The sequence below is a fragment of the Biomphalaria glabrata genome, chromosome 2 (genome assembly GCF_947242115.1).
Source record: "Biomphalaria glabrata chromosome 2, xgBioGlab47.1, whole genome shotgun sequence".
NCBI lineage: Eukaryota > Metazoa > Mollusca > Gastropoda > Planorbidae > Biomphalaria > Biomphalaria glabrata.
Window position 1 is genome coordinate 60456305 of NC_074712.1, and position 21424 is coordinate 60477728.

Consider the following 21424-nt stretch of genomic DNA (forward strand, 5'->3'; position numbering starts at 1 on the left):
TCAAGCACATAAACTTTAATCAGCTTTACTGCATATCACACACGCTGGTCTCTCTCTGACAACAAAACACACTTCCGGTCATTCGCGCAGATTATAAAAATAGATTATACATACATACACACATTCATCCGTGACAACGACTAAGGACGACTAAGGATGCACGATTGGTAATGAGCATCCAGCTGTCGTTGGGACACTGGGCAAGTGTCATATACCGGGAACCTCCTATATTTGTATGATGACGGTGACAAAAGAATCTAACTATTGCATTCTCCCCTCCCTCAGGCTTGGCGAGGTCTCCCAAAGTCCGCATCTGAAATGTGAATATTATCATTTAATTAATGCAAATGAAATTGGTGGGATCTTATACTTCCGTCGTCTGCTTCTCTTTTCAAAGTTTGACCTCTAAGAACTTTTTCCAAAAGAAGTGTGTCGGATATAAATCATTTAATGTATATGAAAAACATATTTTTTGTTATATAAAATCACAAGAAAACGAATCAGCCTTTTTTTTTTTTTTATGTCTGTTATTTTTCCCACACCCATTCTTGAATCAAGTTGAAATTTGGTATAATTATTTCTTGTACCTGGCAAAACAAGAATCAATCTAAACAAGGTTACAAAAGACAGTTTTTGTGGAAACACAAACTCAAAATCGGCCCCCGAAGTGGCAGGCTTCAATATTTTCAGAAAGAGCATCCGAATGAAATTATATCAAAGACAAATGAGAGATAAGAATGGAGAAAGAAGGTTGACAGATCTTGTGTAGTGCCCCAACGGTCCAGCAGATCAAAGGATAGGTGAAAGTGAATGTAAAGTTAGATGTGAGCCTGGCCTAACTAGTTCCCCTTATGGACCTTGTGGTCTATAGGGCAGATGATGTAAGGTTCATCTGTTTTTTGTGGCCTACGGTTAACGAGGGTGTCATGTAGCCAGCACAACGACCAGCCACCTTTGCTTTTCCCCAACTAATGTCAGGTACCCATTGGGGCTGAGTGGACTTAGAGGCACCCAAAGATTCTAAAATTGAAAATCCCAGTCTTCACCAGGATTCGAACCAGGGACCCCCGGTTCGGAAGCCAAACAATTTGCCACTCTGCCACCTAGATATATTCAGGAAAATGACGTTTACAAGATTAGTATTCGTTTTAAATTAGATGTAACTTATAATGCATACTAATTAGCTTTTTCTCTTTAAGAAAATACTTGCATAACTGATTTAAAAAATTAGAGTTTTCGCTTTCAGAAAAAAAAGTAGCCGTTGCATCAGAACTTTGAATGGTCTAAAACATTGTGATGTCGGATTTTCAATATCTTTTCTAGTTTACGAGATCTAAACGGGACAGACGGACAGACATTTCACACAAAACTAATAGCGTCTTTTCCCCTTTCCGGGGCCGCTAAAAATCCACTAGTTAATTGGCTATTGGTAATTAATTATTTTGTTTGGTTTCGAAAACAAGGAAAAGACATTGTACTTGACAGATGGATGTATAAGTTGAATTAGTCCCCTTTATACTTTGTGATGCGAGTTAGGTAAAAATAACGATAGATAACTATAAAACCTTAATTTAAAAGATACCAATGCTACTTGGTGAATGGGAAATAAAACTTCAATTGCCTTTAATTGAATCATTACGAGTGGTGGTAATAAAGATAACGCCCCCAATAGTAGGCACTCCTTTTTGTTAGGTCATTGGTGCCAGATTTTTTTGCTCTGATACTTTTAGGAAATAAAAATTTAAAGAAATTAAAAGAATAACAACTAAGCTTATATCTGCCATCTTGCCTAATTTAACAAAAATATGATTACAAGTTTCACACTTCAAAATATTTGATAAAGGCTAATGAAATTATGATGTGTTTTTATCTGAACAAAAAAAAAACACTTTATAATTATTGTAATAATTTATTTTTGATTTATTTGATAATTATAAGTTAAAGAGAGTGATGATCAAGACATAGAGCTACCATGGTAAAAAAAAAAAAAAACTAGACAGGAACTCACCAGCAAAGAAAAACTAGAAAACTCAGTGTACATGCAGACACTGATTAAGCCAATGCCAAGGTCACAAGATCTCTTGATTAAAACTTTACTTATAAACTGAATGACAATATACAGAGGGCAAAGACAGAATACTCAACAATAAAAGAATATCTGACAATGGCTGAACATGGAACATTGATGGAATACTGATTAATGATAGAATACTGGATAATGATAGATATCGAACACTGTTAGATTTTTTAATATTGGCTGCAATGTTGTTTTTCAGTTAATTATTTTCCTCGGATTTAATATAAATCCTAAGGTTCAAGTATTTTACATATATGCATGTTTTCAAAGAAAATTACACTTAATTGTCATTTATCATATTGAAAACATTATTTACACTATGTATATTTTATGCTGGCTATGCATAATTTGCGAATACTTTAAAGTTTGCCCATTTGAAATCATTAAACAAATATTTGATAATGAAATAAAACTGATTTCACACCACTACAACACAATAGCACACCCCAAACCTATGTACAGTGGCATAGCTAGGGTGGGGGGAAGAGGGGGGAGGAATTGAAAATCCCCCCGGGCCCCCACTTGAGGGGGGCCTCCAAATGAGTGTATTTTACAATAAATATTAAAAATGCAGGCCCCCCCCCCAAAGAGGTCAAGCCTCCGGGGCCCCAAAATGATGGAAGCTTCCTAGCTACGCCCCTGCCTGTGTAGGACAGTTTGTTTTTTTAAATCCACATCCCAATACTTACACACGTTTTGAAATGTATCAGAGTTGTCATTTATATATATTAACACATTTAGTTACAGTATAACATGTAATAACCGACACTAACAATTCTCATAATTAGATAGCATTCATATTTATAAACAGACACATTTAGTGATAGATAAATACCGAAAAAAGAACACAAATTTAAGTCCCCATAAACTTGCGGTCATCACATTTATATCCAATGACCAATCTACAGGTGGCCTTTCACTACCACTATATATGTATATTAAATATAGTGATCCTTTGAGCTTAGGTATTATAATGAACTGTAAACATGTCAACATTAAACACTTTTAGCCGTCTCAACTTTTCAAAGGCATTAGAAAGAAAGCTATTTTTTCAATGTAGATTACGGAGGTTGGAAAAGCCTCATGTCTCCTCTGTTAGTAAGAATCTGCACAGTCACAATGAAGGCAAAATGTAAGTCAATTCATTTCATTGAGAATATAACGAAAGTAAGTAGGCCTATTATAATTTTCTGATATATACCTCTGGAATTTATTTCAATATGTTAATTGGCATCTGCCCCTTCAACATCGGTATTACTTATAAAATCAGTATTAACAATATTATTAGCTGAGTAGTTTCCCTTTAACCATCTACAAAATACACACGCAATTCGTCCGATCATGTGTTTTGATTTTGGGGACCATAGTGGCTTGAAGACATTACATTAGCAATATTTGTGAATCTGCCTTCTTTTTCCCTGGGTTAAACTCTTCATTTCGACCAAGAGTATTCTAAGTATCCCAATCTTCTCCACAATTCGCATTTGATGAAGCTATTGTCAAGTGCGGGTGCTACTGAAATGTTGGTGATTCCTGTCGTAAGGTTTGCGCACTGGGCCGCCCCCGTCCTGACGAAGCTCATGATACTTTGTTTCAGCGCGTTCCCAAAGTTGACGTCACCTTGACTCCTCGAGAAAGTCATGGTCGCGGAAATTTCCGAAGAAGGCAGAGACGTCTCAGCCGATGAATGTGCAAGAGCACCATAGTGTGGGCAGGGAATATCTCAGCCATGTCTAGATATATCGAAGCAGAGTTGCCGGCCATAGTTGTGAAGGCGTCAACCAGATCTTTCACGGGGCAGACAGACTTGACATCGCTGAGCAGGTTGGCGAGCTGAGCGCTCGGTAGAGGAGGCAAGTGCTCAGGTCCGTAATAGGACACAGAGATGTTGTGTGGATTCTGCGCCTTGGTTTCTGGAAGCTGTTCACCCAGTAAGACAGAGTTGTGTCATATTCCTCCCAGGTCAAGTTAAGCATCGTTTCCTCTGACAGGAGGCTGCTCAGGTCAAAGTAGGTTGCACCTGCAGAGTATAAAATTGTTTAGTGACTTCGTTGGAGTAAAAATTACTTTTTAGTGTGTGCTAGAAATAAATTTAAATCTTAGATTTCGATGCACTTTATAAACGAGATTAACAAACTAAGAACAATTATCGACAACATATTTTATCGGTTTGTTATAAATAAATCTAAGATACGAATTACTTCAAAAAGTTATTTATAACAAGCCTTACAAAGGAGGACAGACAAGAGGACAATGTCTTACAAAGGAGGACATACAAGAGGACAATGCCTTACAAAGGAGGACAAACAAGAGTACAAAGTATTTCAAAGGAGGACATAAAAGAGGACTAAGTCCTAAAAGGAGGACATACAAGAACATAATGTCTTATAAAGGAGGACATACAAGAGGACAATGTCTTACAAAGGAGGACATACAAGAGTACAAAGTATTTCAAAGGAGGACATCAAAGAGGACTAAGTCCTAAAAAGGAGGACATACAAGAACATAATGTCTTATAAAGGAGGACATACAAGAGGACAATGTCTTACAAAGGAGGACATACAAGAGTACAAAGTATTTCAAAGGAGGACATAAAAGAGGACTAAGTCCTAAAAGGAGGACATACAAGAACATAATGTCTTACAAAGGAGGACATATAAGAGAAAAAAAGTCTAACAAAACTACAAATACAAGAGGACCAAGTCTTACAAAAGAGGACATACAAGAAAACAAAGCAGTACAAAAGAGGACAAATAAGAGGACAAATTCTTACAATGGAAGACAAAAAAACAAACAAGACAAAGTAAACCTTAAAAAGAAATAGTGACTAAACATGACACTTATACTAGCAACACCAAAGTATAATCATTGTCAGTAAGAAAAGAAGATGAATAAAATATGATAAAACAACGAGGACTTGAACCACAGACCTCCGACTTGGCACCACCGCCTACCAACGAGACTATTGCTCATTCATTTCAGGTCTAAAACTTTAACCTCAAGTCGTGTCCAGCATTTGTTTGATGAAATATTGTCAGCGAATTAAAGCCTGTAAAACTACTAACTATAATTATTATCATTTGCCTCTAAATGAAGCGACTTTTCGATGTAGATCTAATTGTACTTGTCAACGGACAGTCTATTTCTCTCATTTTGTCCATGTTTACAGTGCAATGACAAACTAAAAACAGTTCTTTAAAGAAAGTATTTTGCCAGGGAGTTTAAATAGGAAATAATCACAGAGCTTTAATGATTAACAGGTTTCTTTTGAAAAGCCTTTTATAAACAAACTCCTGTTCATAAAAGGAACCGTACTGAATACATTTCATCATTCTGCTACTTAGGCCTACATATGAGTTTATGTGAGCTAAAGGTTTGGATTTCAGTAAACAACAGGGTAAAAGCCGGACATTTTCACATTTAGGTCAATGCCTTCCTTCGAAGGACACCACCTCACAATAGAGGACATGTCCTCCTTTTTGCCAGACGCCCGGTAACCCTAGGACTCAAAACTTCAAAATTCCAGTTTCATGTGAAATAACTGTAACCAGTCATAACATACATTTATATGTATACGCAATAGGTAATGTCCCCTGAGAGTCTCGTTCTTACAACATTATAAATAGTAACTTTATGTACATTTGAGTGCCCAATTTACAACAAGACCAGCGAATAATATTTTACAACTTAAGTAAACTTCTGTGTGCATTCGAGTGCCCCATTTAAAACAAGACCAGCGAATACAGATATTTTACAAGTTAACTGGCCTTAGACCTACCTTCAAATATAGCCAGATCATTTCTCCACATCCCATTTCGTGAAATATGCAAAATGTCATCGACTGTGGCTCAAGAGACCAAGTGGAGAACTGGGTGGGGCTGAGTTTACGAAGACAGCTGGTATCACGGCATTCAGACTCCTCTAGGAAGGTTGTGGTGGCATGCCTCGGCTGTTCAGATTATAAAAGTGTTATTACACTACTGACTGCGTCATCCAGAGACAGCCCATTTAAATTACTGACATTAAACAGAACTTTAAAAATAGTTCATAATCAATCATGAATATTTATTATTTGTCCGTACTGTAAGAAGAGCGATTTTTTCCCCCCAGTAATATTTGTACATTGCAGTATAAAAAAATTAATACAGAGAGAGAAGAGAGAGAGAGAGAGAGACAGAAAGACAGATAGAAAGAGAACATAACAAATTGCCCAGACAACAAATATAACAACCAGATAAAAAAAACTTTAAAAAATAACAAAGCTTATATAATGGAAAGAGCTGCATAATCATTTCTATATCGGCCAATACTGCAAGATTTATTTCCCTTTTCTATATAAGCAAATTTGAAGCTGGTCGGTGCCCTATGCCACATACGGGACCACTGGCAGAGATGATGAGATGAAATTAACTAACTAATTTGTAGTTTTTTGGTTGTTTCATGCATTGTCATGGACAATGAATAAGTGTTTAAAGTTTGAGCTTAATCCGAGAATGGGAAGTGGGAGAAATAACGTGTACAAGTTTTGTACCAGACAGAGTGAGTTGTTTTTAAAGTATTGTAATAATGAAAACATACTCCAGCAGTTCCACCGTGCTATGAGGTTGTAAGTCTTAAAAAATTGTCTTCTTGTAAGCGTTCCCTTCACTTACACAACAGCTGCCTAGATGACACAATGCAAACTTCGTATCATTGCAGACAATGAACTTTCGGTTTATTTTCATACTTTGTATTTTCAGTTCTCTTAGATCCGATCATAACTTATACTATCATTTCAATTTATTTATTTTAATTAAAAAAAAATTATATTGATTTATAGTAAAACAATAATTTTAAATCACAAAATTTATCTAAAAAATAAATTCTTTTTAGTGTATCGTGAGCTCACCTAAAGTCTTGTTAAGTAAAGCCACCTGACTGGTGAACCTGGGCTCTATGGAAAAACACAATACTTTCAGAAGACAACAACAGCGCCTCCACAGACGATGCTCCTGAGCCATATTCAAATATCGTCACCTAGAAATAGCAATAAATGTTCCTGCTGAGCCGTGTTCAAGGCTTATCCCAAATATAATTTTAAGATAATCATATTTTGAAAAATTATCACGGTCAAGCCAGAGTTTTCACTGTTTGGCCAATTATGCAGTTATTTTTTCCTTAAATATATACATAAGCTTTCAAATATCTAGATTCACCCAGTTTCAACCCATGAAAAGTTTGCAAACAAATAGGAGGAATCTTAACAATACATTTAATAACATAAAAACAAAATAGCGGTGAAAAGTAAAAAAAATGTTAATGTACATACCAAGTATTTGTTTCCTCCCAAACTGCCAATGTTGTCTTGGACCCTAAGCAACGCCAACTGCTGGACCATGAAGTTTCCTGATGACTTGTACACGCCTTCCACCAGCTGGTCTAGCGCAAGAAAGGCGTCGAGGCGGTAGTTAAAGCTGACCTACACGGCGTTGGTAGAGACTGACGTGGCTGAGGTAATGAACATGCCATGCATGTTGCCGAAGCCGTACACGAGGTCTCCCGAATCCAGACCATCTCCGGAAGGAGCTCTTTAGGGGCCAGAGATGGCGCCCAGACGTCAAGGTAAAGACAGTCCTCGCTGCCAACTATTTTGTCGACGTCATCGAACTGGGGCTGGACACAGATGGGGCCATAAAGTGAGGCCTTAAAAACGTTGTGCCAGCACGAGTTTGTCCCCCCTGCTCCTTGCAGCAGGAGCACTCCATCGTCTGCTGTCAACAGGAGGAGGGGCATAAGGAATCCCACGAAAGACAACAGCGCCCTCTTCTGGAAATCCACGAACTAATTCACAAGTGAAAACAACATTCTCTCCCTGTTCCACATTGTTTTTTTTTTATATTTCCATCCCTAAATAACATGTTAACGCATATACTGACTCGTGATGGCATTTCCTTTTATATTTTGATCGTAATTTATTTAAAGAAGTTTCTATCACAGTGTTCAAATGTTGTTATCCAAGGATAGGCTACTACTAGTAGAAAAACAGGGTTATACACACATGTAGGAAGTTGTCCTAAAACATGCATCAAACGGCAAGCAATCTTGTGTTGAATAAGATCGCTAAAAGCTATGTGGATTACTAGATGCTGGGCCACTGCAATGTAGAATTAGGGTTACTCTAAATGAAAAAAAGCTGGGCACTTAGATGCTAAACTTATATGATTACCAATAACTAGGGCCCTATATGTAGATAAGTTCCCTTTTCAGAGCTTGTGATCTATAGGGCAGATGATGTAAAGGTCATCTGTTTCTGTGGCCTATGGTTAACGAGGGTGTCATGTGGCCAGCACAACTACTAACCGCCTTTACTTTTCCCTAACTAATGTCAGATACTCGTTAGAGCTGGGGTTCAAACATCCTGAAATTAAAAACCCCAGTCTTCACTAGGATTCAAACCAGGGACCCCCGGCTCAGAAGTCAAGAGCTTTACCGCACAGCCACCGCGCCTCATTATATGTAGCTGATCATCAAGAACTAGGGCACCTATATGTAGATTTTCACCAAGAACTAGGGCACTTATATGTAGATTTTCACCAAGGACTAGGCCACCTCTCTGTAGATCAGGAGAAATGGGGGTCATTAGATGATCATTAAAAACAAGGGCACATAAATAAAGACCACAACACAGTTAAACCGAACAGGTGAAAGCATTTTAAAACATAGATCTCTAAAGGCAGGGGTTTATTTCTTTGTATTAATCACAATATGTCATTTAGGCTTTGTGATTAATGAAATACTGTCACACGCAGTTTACTGATAATATATCAAGTCAAGCTGAGTGATATAAGAATCAAACTGCCATTTGACATGGGCAAAAGAAGTTATTTCTTATATATTACAGATCAATATGATACACATACACATGTGTTGATGATTTTTATAGCGCGTCTATTGTGACTTCATCTTCCTATATTTTATCTTCTTGTTCTTGTCCACAATGCATTTGTGTATATTGTTCAGGAGAGATAACTCTAAGAAATATCACAGCTGCCCTGTCAGGCCCGAGAGAAAGAAAAACTACAATTAACTTAGAACACCAACTGTTTCAAACTGTGATTAAAATAAACCAAGTCTACTAATTTTGCTCATTGCATAGATTCGATGGGCTTACAAGTGGTTACAAGGTAAAATACAAACTTTAAAAATTCAAAACTATAACTCCCTACTCCTCAAAGTAGGAGCACACCTTCGTCTACTGACAATAGGCTGAACAATATAGCACCAGATTGGTGTACAGGATACAATGATAACCAATGAAACTATATCTTTGGTAGGCTTAGGCTTGGTTTTCTTTGATTCAAAAATAACTGGTGGTTAAAGAATAATAGTTTCCTTTTTTTTTCAGAGGAAAAGAATTTTAATGATAGATAAAAAAAGTAAGGACAACAAAATGAACTTTCATGAACAGGATCTACATTGAATAAATGAATGAATCAACTCTATTGAAGACGACCAAGATTTGGCATTGACAACTCATTACCACATGGGAGGGGCGGGTTAATACAAAGAAATACAAAAACAAAATTTAATAAAATACTCTGAAAGACACAAAGATAAAGGCACATTCCTCGTCCCATATGCTAGGACAAATTTGTACAAATGCTCCTTCTTCCCTAGTGCTATTAGAGCATGGAATGGGTTGCCTGAGCTAGCCGGGAAAACCAGTGACTTGGCAGAATTTAAGTCATTGGTTAATATGCATGACTAAATGCATGACGCGTAGGGCGTAATCATCTTCTTTTTTGAAGTAACGTCTGTATTATATAAGATAAGATGAGAAATAGGAAGGGCGACGTGTGGACTATTTATGACTTGATGTAGATACATACATACAGAAATAGATAATATATTTGTGTATTGTCCTCGCCTTTCCTTAACCACCACAATCCTCTCATACTTATTTGCACTCGATACTAGCTGGCAGGGCGCCGCTACCTATTGTGCAATGTGTGCATTGCACGCAGGCGGCCGACTTTAGGGGGCGGCCAAATCATTGTTCCAAGTTTACTTTTTAAAAAAAATTTGTTAAATTAAAAAAAAATTACTTAAATATTTTATATAAATTCTAATTATTCCACTATCCTTTGAAAATATAAACGATAGTCGTACATAAGAAACGAATTCGGGTTAAGCGAATATAGAGAATCTAAATCAAGAATACTTTAAAATTGTTCCAAAGATACGCATTTAGATCTAGACTTTGAAGAAAATGCGCAAAATTTTCCTGAACATCAAGCTATTAAACTCTTCAGTCAGAAAAGCCTTGCATTCGGAAATTCCCGAAAGCGTTAGTCTTTTCAAGAACGCAGTAGTCCTTTCAAAACCGATGTTGGATCTAGATCTATGTCTAGATCTCTAGCCAAATTTTAATTTTCTTTCATTTTTATTTGAAAAATGATAACGGTTAAAATAGAGATTTTACAGTGTGACCAACGAGCAAGTCATTCTCAGCGATATACATCAACTGTTAAATTTCTAGAAAAACAGTTAGAGCCGTTTTTGAGATCAGCGTCCATGTTCCGCCCTCCATGAAGTAAAAACAAACTGTTCATTTGAAGGAAGGGGGGCTGGAGTTCTACTTTTTATTGCATCCCCAATAAAACTTTTTTGCAAGTAACTTAATCCAATGGGCATTGGGTGAAAACAAATAACAATAATTTTCCGTTGAAAATGACCCAACATGTCAACATACTACATTTTTACCTTCATCAGTGTTTTTTAAATTTGAGCGATGGAAGGATGACGAAGACGAAGATGAAGGTGAAGCCCACCAGGACCGCACTGAAGATCAGCAGACCGCAGATAATAATTTGAAACTTGGGGCAGGGTTCCCTCTTATGGCCGACCAGCCCCGTGCGGATGTAAGAGTCGTGGACCTCGTACTCCACGCGGCCTTCCTCTTGGTCATTCTCCCTATGCTCGTACACCCCGGTGGATGTCAGGGGCGTGTATCTGAAATTATTCTGAGCTGGGGGTTCGGTGGAGCATACGTCTGGGTCAGCACCGGGATTGTCGACTTCCATTGAGATGCTAGGCCTGGAGTCTTTAGGTGGAGCGGTCAAAATAGGTCAACTTGACAACTGCTGGACACGGCATCTGTGAGTCAAGAGAAAAAAAAAAAGAATATTTTGTATACCATTTATACCAGCTAGTTGAATTTATTTGTTTTGTGACAACATTCCTCGTGGACCGTGACGTTGGTAGATTTCAGTCAATTCATTAAAAAAAAAAACTTTTTAAATCGGAATTCAGCGAGGTCTGTAGATTTTTCAGCTAAAAAAAAGTTCCTCCCTCCTTGGCCCCCGAGGAAGGAGTTTACAGCGTCTCCCCCCCCCCCCCCCAAACCTAAAATCCCAAGCTGGCTTAAGGGATCAAACTTCAACGCTTTTCCTGAAGTGGCGATATAAGATTATTTGTCCCCTTTAAAGGTTACCGCTCCGAATTAAAACAAACTATATATAACTGGATATAAGTACCTCACTTTCAGAGAGGTTAGCACGTTAGAGGAGAGGCCGTGAGCCACGAGTTCAAATCCAGGTCATACCCCCCCCTCTTTTTTTATTTTTTTTATTTTGTAAATGCTTAAAAAAAAAACGGTAACATCCAAACTTTTGTTTTTCTTGTTTAAAGTTGTTTTTTTTCTGTTTATTTCGTTTTTTCAAGTCCTCATATGTAAAGCTTTTTCTCCCCCCCCCCCTTTTTTTTGGTCCTATTGGTGTCTATATCAACCCTGCTCCCCTCCCCAGCGTATTGTTTAAACAGATGGGTTTTTCGTGTGTGTGTATGTGGAGTATTTTCATGGAGTCACCTGTCAGCTCAACAAGTTCTCCCACACAGATCGACCAACGACCGGACTAAATGTCGGTCTGATCTAGATGGAAACAATCTACATTCGTTTACTTCTTGCGTCACTGGAGACTTTGACACCTCAAGTCGACAGAGTGAAATAATTAGAAACTTAAATGAAAGGTGAAATCAACTTTTTGTTTTATAATCTTCTGACTTTTTTAAAATCATTTCTTTTGGTTTAAAAATGTATAACATAACTGCAACTCGGGCTAGGAGAAGGACATTGAATTCTTATTCATAATGTAGATTACCTAACAAAATACCAAATATTTTCGATATGAAAATAATGCCATAATGACGAAACACTTTCCAAAATAGACAGATATTACAGAAATTAGTATATGATGACCAGGAACTCAAGTTTCTACCTAAGTTTATTGACAACATTGATCCAGGTGAATAATGTGGTCGTGCCCTGGGTATAAAAGGGAATTCCCCCAATAAATCACAGGTCAGCACAACTGGCACACCCTCTGGTCACGAGTCACAATGCAATCATCTCAGGGTGATTTCGCCCACCCATCCCCCATAAATGACTCCCCCCGCCCCGTCAGACACAAAGGTAAGGGCCTACTACTTCTTTTCAATATTAAGCTAGAAATGCTGACATTACAAATTTTACAATACCATACCGGAACTAGATTCAAGATCCTTATTGTCTGTCTGTCAGGAAGAAATCAAGGAGAGATTGAGCTTTCCGAGACGAAAATCAGTGCCAACAGAGATTGATACAGAAGACACTGGCCCATACAATCCTGTATCTGAGATCACTTTACATGCATTGATAAGCTGTAAGATGGTGTTCCCTTTTTTAAATTCGCGCCAATCGGAACGATAAGGTGACAGCGCGTTACGTAGTCCCAGACAGAGAGCGAACGAAGTCACACAGCAACTGAAATGTTTCCCCTGAACACATCAAAGTAAAAGATCGTCATTTTACAAAGCTTATATCAACCCACCCTGTCTGTCTTGTACAATTTTTGTATATGTTATTTCTCTCACGTCCAATCTCATTTACCTGACAACTCAAGAATCAATTTTTAAAAATTAACCAACATTATGAAAATGTGTTCATGATTATCCTGAATTTTTCAGGTAATGAGTTATAATCATAGACAAAATTTGATTATAACGGTATAAAATTAAAGGGGCAATAAAACGATGCAATTAGCAATGCCAGAGTTATTGTTCTTTAGTTCTTAAATCTTGGATTACTAGTACGGAGCGGTACAAAAACTCGTTCGTACCTCACTCGGTCAGACTCTATCACCGCCACTCATTGATCAGGGAACACGAAATGCACCAAGATACCTGTGTGTAGTCGCTGAATGAACTCTGTATGTTGTGTCTATTGTATTTATGTGTATTTTTCTGTTGTGTTGTCTTTATATGAGAAACGAGTCCTTGTAATCACAACAAATTTCCGTAAGGATCAATAAAGCAGTCTTAGTCTTAGTCTTAGTATTATTTGTGTTTGGTAGTACCAAACACACCTTGGTACATATTCAGTTTAAAACACTTTTATAGAGTGTGGACAATCAAACTATATAAAAACAGTAAAGAAATGAAATGATTAAAACAAATTACTGTTATGACACACCAATTATACAATTAGAATTCAAATTGTATGAAACTAATTATAATATAGATAACGGCGGGAAGGCGGTATGCATTAATGAGCACATTGCATCATTGTGGATGTCGAACCCAGGACGTGCTGTTAAGGTCCCATTAATTGGACTACAAGAGCGAGATATAGGTCTAGCTAGGGAAGTCCAGAGGCGTGTCAAATATGGATCGTTAATTGTCTTAATTACGATAAGACAGGACCAGTGCCGTGTTTGGACTTTTACCCTTTATAAGTCAATATATAATATGTCAGTGCTAAATATCTCTTGTAGGCCTTAAGATATAGCTTTATTTACTTATCTGCAGAGTGGAACTGTAATAATAGTCTTAACATTTCATATTTCGGATAAAAAAACGTGAGCTGGGTTTTCTCAAGGGTTTTTAAATTATAGAAGAATAAGTTGTTTTTTTTTTTAAATTAGACTGGTTTTAATATTACAGATGCTACAATCGTTACAATTACATTTGTTTGTATTATTTTATTAGTAGAAGTGGGACAGAATAAGAATAGATAAACATAAATTCTGTTTTCAATAAAATAGAAGTATTAATCTTTGATTCTAGTTCGTCGCCTTGTATCTTTCTAGAAATATAAGGACAGTAACTAACAACTAATAAAAATATGTACAGCTTTTCAACAAGAATAATTTCCCTTGGTTCTGTCAGTGGCGTAGAAAGGAAACAGTCGTCTGTTTGGCTTTTACCTAAGAGTCGAAGGGCCAGGCAGACGCATGCGGAAATGACGCAAAGACCATTCATCGTATCGTCCGAAAGTTCAAACGAGCAAAAAATGAACATGGAGCTCTAATAAAAGAAAAACAAGGCAAACCTTTGCAAACGAAATATACGTATAAAAGTCAGAATTACTTTAGGCACCTTTGTATTTTGTTTTAACAGCACACCTGACATAGTGCACACTCTGATTCAAGGACCCCGACAACAAGGACAACGATCTCAAGGTCAAGACCGGTTTACAAAAGAAGATGTTACTATGGCTATTGCAGATCAAAAGAGCATTTAAGCATAAAGGGAAGATATACATTTTCATGATATGTAATCCAAGCGGGACGGACGGAAAGGACGCACAAACTTAACTCTTTCTCTCCGTAATTATTTGTCCACGTTTCAAAGGAATTCTTCATTTTGCTTATTACTATTTCACTACCCTGTTATGATTAAGCTTCAATAGCTTTGTTGTTTGTTATCAGAAAATGTTGTATTTGGTATATACTTAAAGGGAAATGCTTGCTCTTTTTATATAGACAATGTCAAGTTTATAAAATTAAAGATTAATTTATTTTAATGAAGTCACAATCAACGATGGTATCGTCGATTAGGAGAGAAAGAGTTAATAGCTGCTTTTTTTAAATTTATATTTTTTTATTCGGATAATACTATAGCTTACAATAACATACACAATAAATCAGGTCATTTTGCACTAGGTCACTAGGTGATCCAAATTTATTTTTGGATCAAAAAATAATCTTACGTCTTTGGCTATTATAATTTTTGAATGTCAATAAATATATATATATATATATATATATATATATATATATATATACATATATATATATATATATATATATATATATATATATTTGTTTTGTTAACTCTAAAATGGATTCTTTGTTTCTGAATATTTCTTCAAAAATAAATTATTAAGACTCACCCAATATTGCAAAAAAAAAAAAATCGAAGAACCGATCCCAACCAGGAATAATTAGATCCTTTAAAGTAAACCAATCAGTTTCCCGGTCCCTTTTTAAAAAGATTTAACAGCCATCTTCGTGTAGTCCTACATAGATATTGATATTTTACCATCTTCGTTTAGTTCTACTAGGACATTGACATTGTACCATCTTCGTTTAGTCCTACAAGGACACTGATATTGTACCATCTTCGTTTAGTCCTACAAGGACACTGATATTGTACCATCTTCGTTTAGTCCTACAAGAACACTGATATTGTACCATCTTCGTTTAGTCCTACAAGGACACTGATATTGTACCATCTTCGTTTAGTCCTACAAGAACACTGATATTGTACCATCTTCGTTTAGTCCTACAAGGACATTGATATTGTACCATCTTCGTTTAGTCCTACAAGGACACTGATATTGTGCTCAGCTTCGTATACATATAAAACGAAATTATAATAATCTATAATAGTGAAAGAGAAAGATGAGCTCCACCAAACATATTTTAAAACATAAATTTTGTACTTATCATTTCGAGTACTTTTCGATTACCAAAATAACTCACCATCAACTCCTTGGTTGAACCAAATTATTATCCAATAAAATGTGAGTACAAAATATCCATGTCTAAATCCACACAATTTGGAATAAAATGTATAATAACAAAAATCTAATTCTCAGATTTGGCGAAAATTAAAATAGTAAATTATACAAAATTACAGCACAGCTAGAGATCTATAGACCCTCCAATGTGACAATAAAGTTGTCCCTCGTGACACGTCCTTGTTTGGCTCCTCCCATTGCCGAAATCTGGCCAACAAAAACCTGACGCTACAACGTGATAGAACTAGAGTGTCTCTCTTACTTCCTCCCCCCCCCCCCCCCCTCCTTTTTTTTCTTAATACGCAAGTACCATAAAGGTAAAATAAAAAATCTAAAGATTCGGTCGTGACTGTAAATCGCCGTAAATATAACATTGTCCTCTGGAAGAGTACGAGGGGGAGAGACGGAGGAACGGTTACAGCTGGAGTGGAGTGGGGTGAGGATTGATCCACAGGTGCCTGTTACAATGCGACCCTTGCACAATCACTATCCTCTTACTGCTTTCATATTAAGTAACTTGGAGGTCATTTTAACTTACCACGGACATTCTTAAAAAAAAAAGATTTGGAAAATCATAATTTAAAAAATTTAGAGTGGGGTGTAGTGGCTGAACGGTAAAGCTTCGCTTCCGAAACGAGGTGTCCCGAGTTCAAATCCCTACGAAGAATAGAATTTTGAACATCGGGATTCTTAGGACGCCCCTGAGTTCACCCGACTCTAATGGGTAATATTTTAATCTAATCTGAGACAGTATTATTAGTTTGAATAGAGACGCGCCCATAGTTGACAGACTTTGAACGCGACATTTAGCGACGTCACGACTTAGCTGGGTTAGAGATTATTTATGTAAATTTAGTCAGTTGGTGTTAGGACTTCAGATGGATAACTTGATATTACAGAGACCCGGTTGCGCCCTTTTCAATATTAAACGTCATTCGTGTTAGTAAAACGGTTTGGACTTAGTTCTACTTGTTACATGTGTAGGTATTGTTACTTGTTACATGTGTAGGTCTTGTTACATGTGTAGGTCTTGTTACTTGTTACATGTGTAGATCTTTTTGTTACTTGTTACATGTGTAGGTCTTGTTACATGTGTAGGTCTTGTTACTTGTTACATGTGTAGGTCTTGTTACTTGTTACATGTGTAGGTCTTGTTACTTGTTTGTTCATTACATCGAATACACCCGCACAAGAAACCGAGACATCTCCAGAGTAATCTTTCAAAGTCAGACAGGCTACACTGCGCTACACTAACTACAAGGGCAAGGCCTATCACAGAGAAAGAATGAGAGAGATTATTTCAAAATGTAGACCAACATATTATGGTACAGAAATCGAAACAACGAAATCAATGAAAGAGTAAATTGGAAGACTCAAGATCCCTAACTTACTTAACTTATTAAAAAGACACCAAAGTTTACTTCCATAATTAATTAAAGACATGTCAGATTAAAATGTACTTGAAATATTTTCTTGAAAACGATGAGCTCTTGAGTTACTTTCAGTTTTCCCTATGGACCTATGGAAAAATGCTTAGGCCTACAGTTTTCCCTATGGACCTATGGAAAAATGCTTACAGTTTTCCCTATGGACCTATGGAAAAATGCTTACAGTTTTCCCTATGGACCTATGGAAAAATGCTTACAGTTTTCCATATGGACCTATGGAAAAATGCTTACAGTTTTCCCTATGGACCTATGGAAAAATGCTTACAGTTTTCCCTATGGACCTATGGAAAAATGCCTTCAGTTTTCCCTATGGACCTATGGAAAACTGCCTTCAGTTTTCCCTATGGACCTATGGAAAAATACTTTCAGTTTTCCCTATGGACCTATGGAAAAATGCTTACAGTTTTCCCTATGGACCTATGGAAAAATGCTTACAGTTTTCCCTATGGACCTATGAAAAAATACTTTCAGTTTTCCATATGGACCTATGGAAAAATGCTTTCAGTTTTCCATATGGACCTATGGAAAAATGCCTTCAGTTTTCCCTATGGACCTTTGGAAAAATACTTTCAGTTTTCCATATGGACCTATGGAAAAATGCTTTCAGTTTTCCCTATGGACCTATGGAAAAATGCCTTCAGTTTTCCATATGGACCTATGGAAAAATACTTTCAGTTTTCCATATGGACCTATGGAAAAATGCTTTCAGTTTTCCCTATGGACCTATGGAGAAATGCCAACAGAACAAACTTAAATATTTATAATAAAATAGATAAAGAAGAGTGCAATAAAAAAAAACAACTACAGATAAGATGTACCATGAACTGCGGTGGCGGGGTGGCTGAGTGGTTAGCGTCTGGCTTTCGAAACGAGTGGTCGGAGTTCGAATTCGATAAAGATTTGAATTTTTTTTTAATTTCGTGATTTTTTAGGACGCCCATGAGTCCACCAAAGTCTAATGAGTAATTGAGATTAGTTGGGCAAAGTAAAGATAGTTGGTCATTGTGCTGGCCACACCACGACACCCTCGTTAAAATGAGATGCAATTTGGTTAAAATGCTGAAATCTTTAATTATAAATCAGTTTTAAATTATGAATCCGCTTTAGTCCATAACTTAACGCGGTCACGTGTCATATGATACGCGTGTAGGAATACATGAGCACCAGGCTTACAACGTTTGACCACATCCGCTGAAATATAATCCTCCCGATAGAACTCGTGTATGCTAATGGCAGAGTTTCCACGCAACATTTGGAATGTTCGGATATTAACGCCAAAAAAAAAATCAATTTATTAATCTCCTCCCCCTTGTAAAAAATCGTAACAAATTTTTAATTCCCCCTCCCCCCTTTGTTGTTACGTAATATCCGGACGCTCCCTTTGAGGACATTTTGACCAAATGACTTTTATTATAAGCTAATGACGTATTGTCGAGTGTCACAGTGCCATGAGAGTTAACTAAAGGACGTAGGCTTCTGTCTAATGTATTCTCTTTCATTGACAAGTTGCCCAGCACAAGTCGACTTGTCAAGATTGAATGCAAATATTGTTTACCATCTCAATGCTTGCACGCTAGTTAACATCTTATCAATGCTATGACAGTGTTTTTATATAGGTCTACTAGCTTGCAAAGTTTGGTGTCATTTCTGCTCTACAAAGGTTTAGATAATGCAATCTATATCAAAGATATAAAAAGTATAAAAGTCAAGGTTACTAGCACCCCAATGTCTCTGGCAAACCTTTAGAGAATTGCCATTTTGTGCCTGGTACCAGATATTGCCTTTTGTAATTCTGAGTCAACGCTTAGATAAGTTGACAGGACGGAATGTGCCTTGCAAAGGGACACAACCCAACGCTTTCAAAACCTAATATCAGGGTTTATCCATATCTGACTAAGGACTTGAACAAGAAATAGTTACTAAATGTATTGAGAATTAAAGTCTTTTCAACGCCGATATTTTGTTTTATAAAATATTTTTTTGGAATATTGAATTTGATAAAAATGTAAAGTGAAATTTTAAAGTGTAGAGTTTTTGATTATATAACATTAGAGCCATATGTTTTTATTTCTTTCTCAATTCATCATAAGTGGGAACATAGAACAGAAGCTAAGAAATGAAAAGTTTATTTTCCCTCCAGACTTCCTTGACATTCAGAGTAACCCCCTTCCCGACCCCTTAAATTCCCTTTACCTTTTGTTCAGAGACGTTTAGTTCGGGCAATGCCCTAATCCATTCGTTCGGCTTTCTGCCAAAAATAACCAAAGAAAAAAATTGGGTTTCGTTTCAAAAATTGCCGCTCTATTTATTTTTTTAATTCTTATCTTTTCTTCCCATCAAGCACCTCGCGTAATGAAACCATGAAATACTTAATACATAATACAATGTGTAAACCAATGTTTCTCAATCATTTATACAAAGTGCCAGATTTCTTTAGAAACGAGGTCTAGATCTATAAATAACTTTGGACTTAAGCCTTTTTTTCCCCTGATGTTATTAAATGTAAAACTTTATTTAGATCTGGCTTAAATTCAGGCAAGCAATTCAAAGAAAGGGATTCAGAATAGAAGTTTATTTACACTCTGAACAATGACGGGCAGGTTAAACTAGAGTGATACCTTTAGTAAAATCATTAAATTTAGAGACACTTCAGGACAGAAGTAAAGTAGCAATAACACATAAAACACTGAACCATAATTTGCAAATAGAAAAGCAAAACCTAATAAAATATTCAGAAAGATACAGAGATAAAGCATATTCCATATGCTAAGACAAATTCACATAAATACTCCTTCCCTAGTGCTATGGCAGCATGGGATGGATTTCCTGAGTCAGCCAAGAAAATCAGTGAATTATTAGCGGCCCCCGAAAGGGGAAAAGACGCTATTAGTTTTTTGTGAAATGTCTGTCCGTCCGTCCCGTTTAGATCTCGTAAACTAGAAAAGATATTGAAAATCGGACATCACAATATTTTTTAGACCAGTGATGCGCAAACTACGGCCCGCGGGCCACATCCGGCCCGCGACCTGGTTCTATCCGGCCCGCAGAAACTTCAGAACAACGTTCATTAAAAAGGAGTTGAAAATGCATCTTTTCCTACTTTAGGGCCCTCACTATTAATCTTTAACACATTTGCGTTTCTGAAATGGGACCTGAATGTAGAATCTACCAGGGGAAGTGGACGAATCTTTACTTTTTTGTGGAACATGATAATTAGCCAACATATTTAATTTGTAAACAAAGTGTGGTTATTTTAAAAAAACATATATAAAGGCCTTAGAAAACAAATATGACGGCATTTTTTTTTATTTGAGCCGCGAATAAAAAAGTATTAAACTACGCCTAGAGATTGGAGGATTGATGAGAATATTTACAAAAAAGCTAGCTACAATGTTTCTCACATTTTAAATAGAGAAATGAAACCACTATCCGAAGCGTAAAATAAAAAGATAAACTTCCAATGTCTCATTAATTATTGTAAGTTCCTAATCAAATAGTTTCAGGTCGATTTCATTTCGTTTTTGAACCTTTTCGGTCATGTGGCCAGCGACACGAGCGTTGGAAATGAAAATGGCCCGCAGGTCGAATTAGGTTGGGCATCACTGTTTTAGACCATTCAAAGTTCTGATGCAACGGCTACTTTTTTTTTCTGAAAGCGAAAAATCTTATTTTTAAAATCAGTTATGCAAGTATTTTTTTAAAGAGAAAAAGCTAATTAGTATCCATTATAAGTTAGACCTATTTTAAAACAAATAGTAATCTTATAAACATCATTTTCGTGAACTTAAATTGGATGCAATGGCACTCCTCTTTTTTTTTTTTGGTTAAGGATTCGAATAAGAGATCGAGCCTTTTTAAAAAATTAGATCAATTATAAGACATCAGTTAGGCCAGGGGAGGCGCGGTGGCTGAGCGGTAAAGCGCTTGGCTTCCGAACCGGGGTTCCGAGTTCGAATCCTGGTGAAGACTGGGATTTTTAACTTTGGAATCTTTGGGCGCCTCTGAGTCCACTCAGCTCTAATGGGTACCTGACATTAGTTGGGGAAAAGTAAAGGCGGTTGGTCGTTGTGCTGGCTTCAT

The 21424-nt window shown here is 36.7% G+C and overlaps 1 long non-coding RNA gene across 4 annotated transcripts; it reads right to left on the minus strand.

Moving 5' to 3' along the window:
* On the minus strand, positions 1 to 16128 carry LOC106064917 (uncharacterized). 4 transcript variants are annotated; one of them, XR_008776712.1, is made up of 6 exons: positions 15859 to 16120; positions 10820 to 11212; positions 7386 to 8669; positions 6966 to 7093; positions 5856 to 6026; positions 1 to 4097 (listed from the first exon to the last, which is right to left on the minus strand). It is a non-coding gene; the product is annotated as an uncharacterized LOC106064917 (long non-coding RNA). The 4 variants fall into 4 exon arrangements; XR_008776713.1 differs by having other exon boundaries at positions 7386 to 8210; positions 15859 to 16115; XR_008776714.1 differs by having other exon boundaries at positions 7386 to 8234; positions 15859 to 16115.
* Positions 16129 to 21424: the final 5296 nt, after the last annotated feature.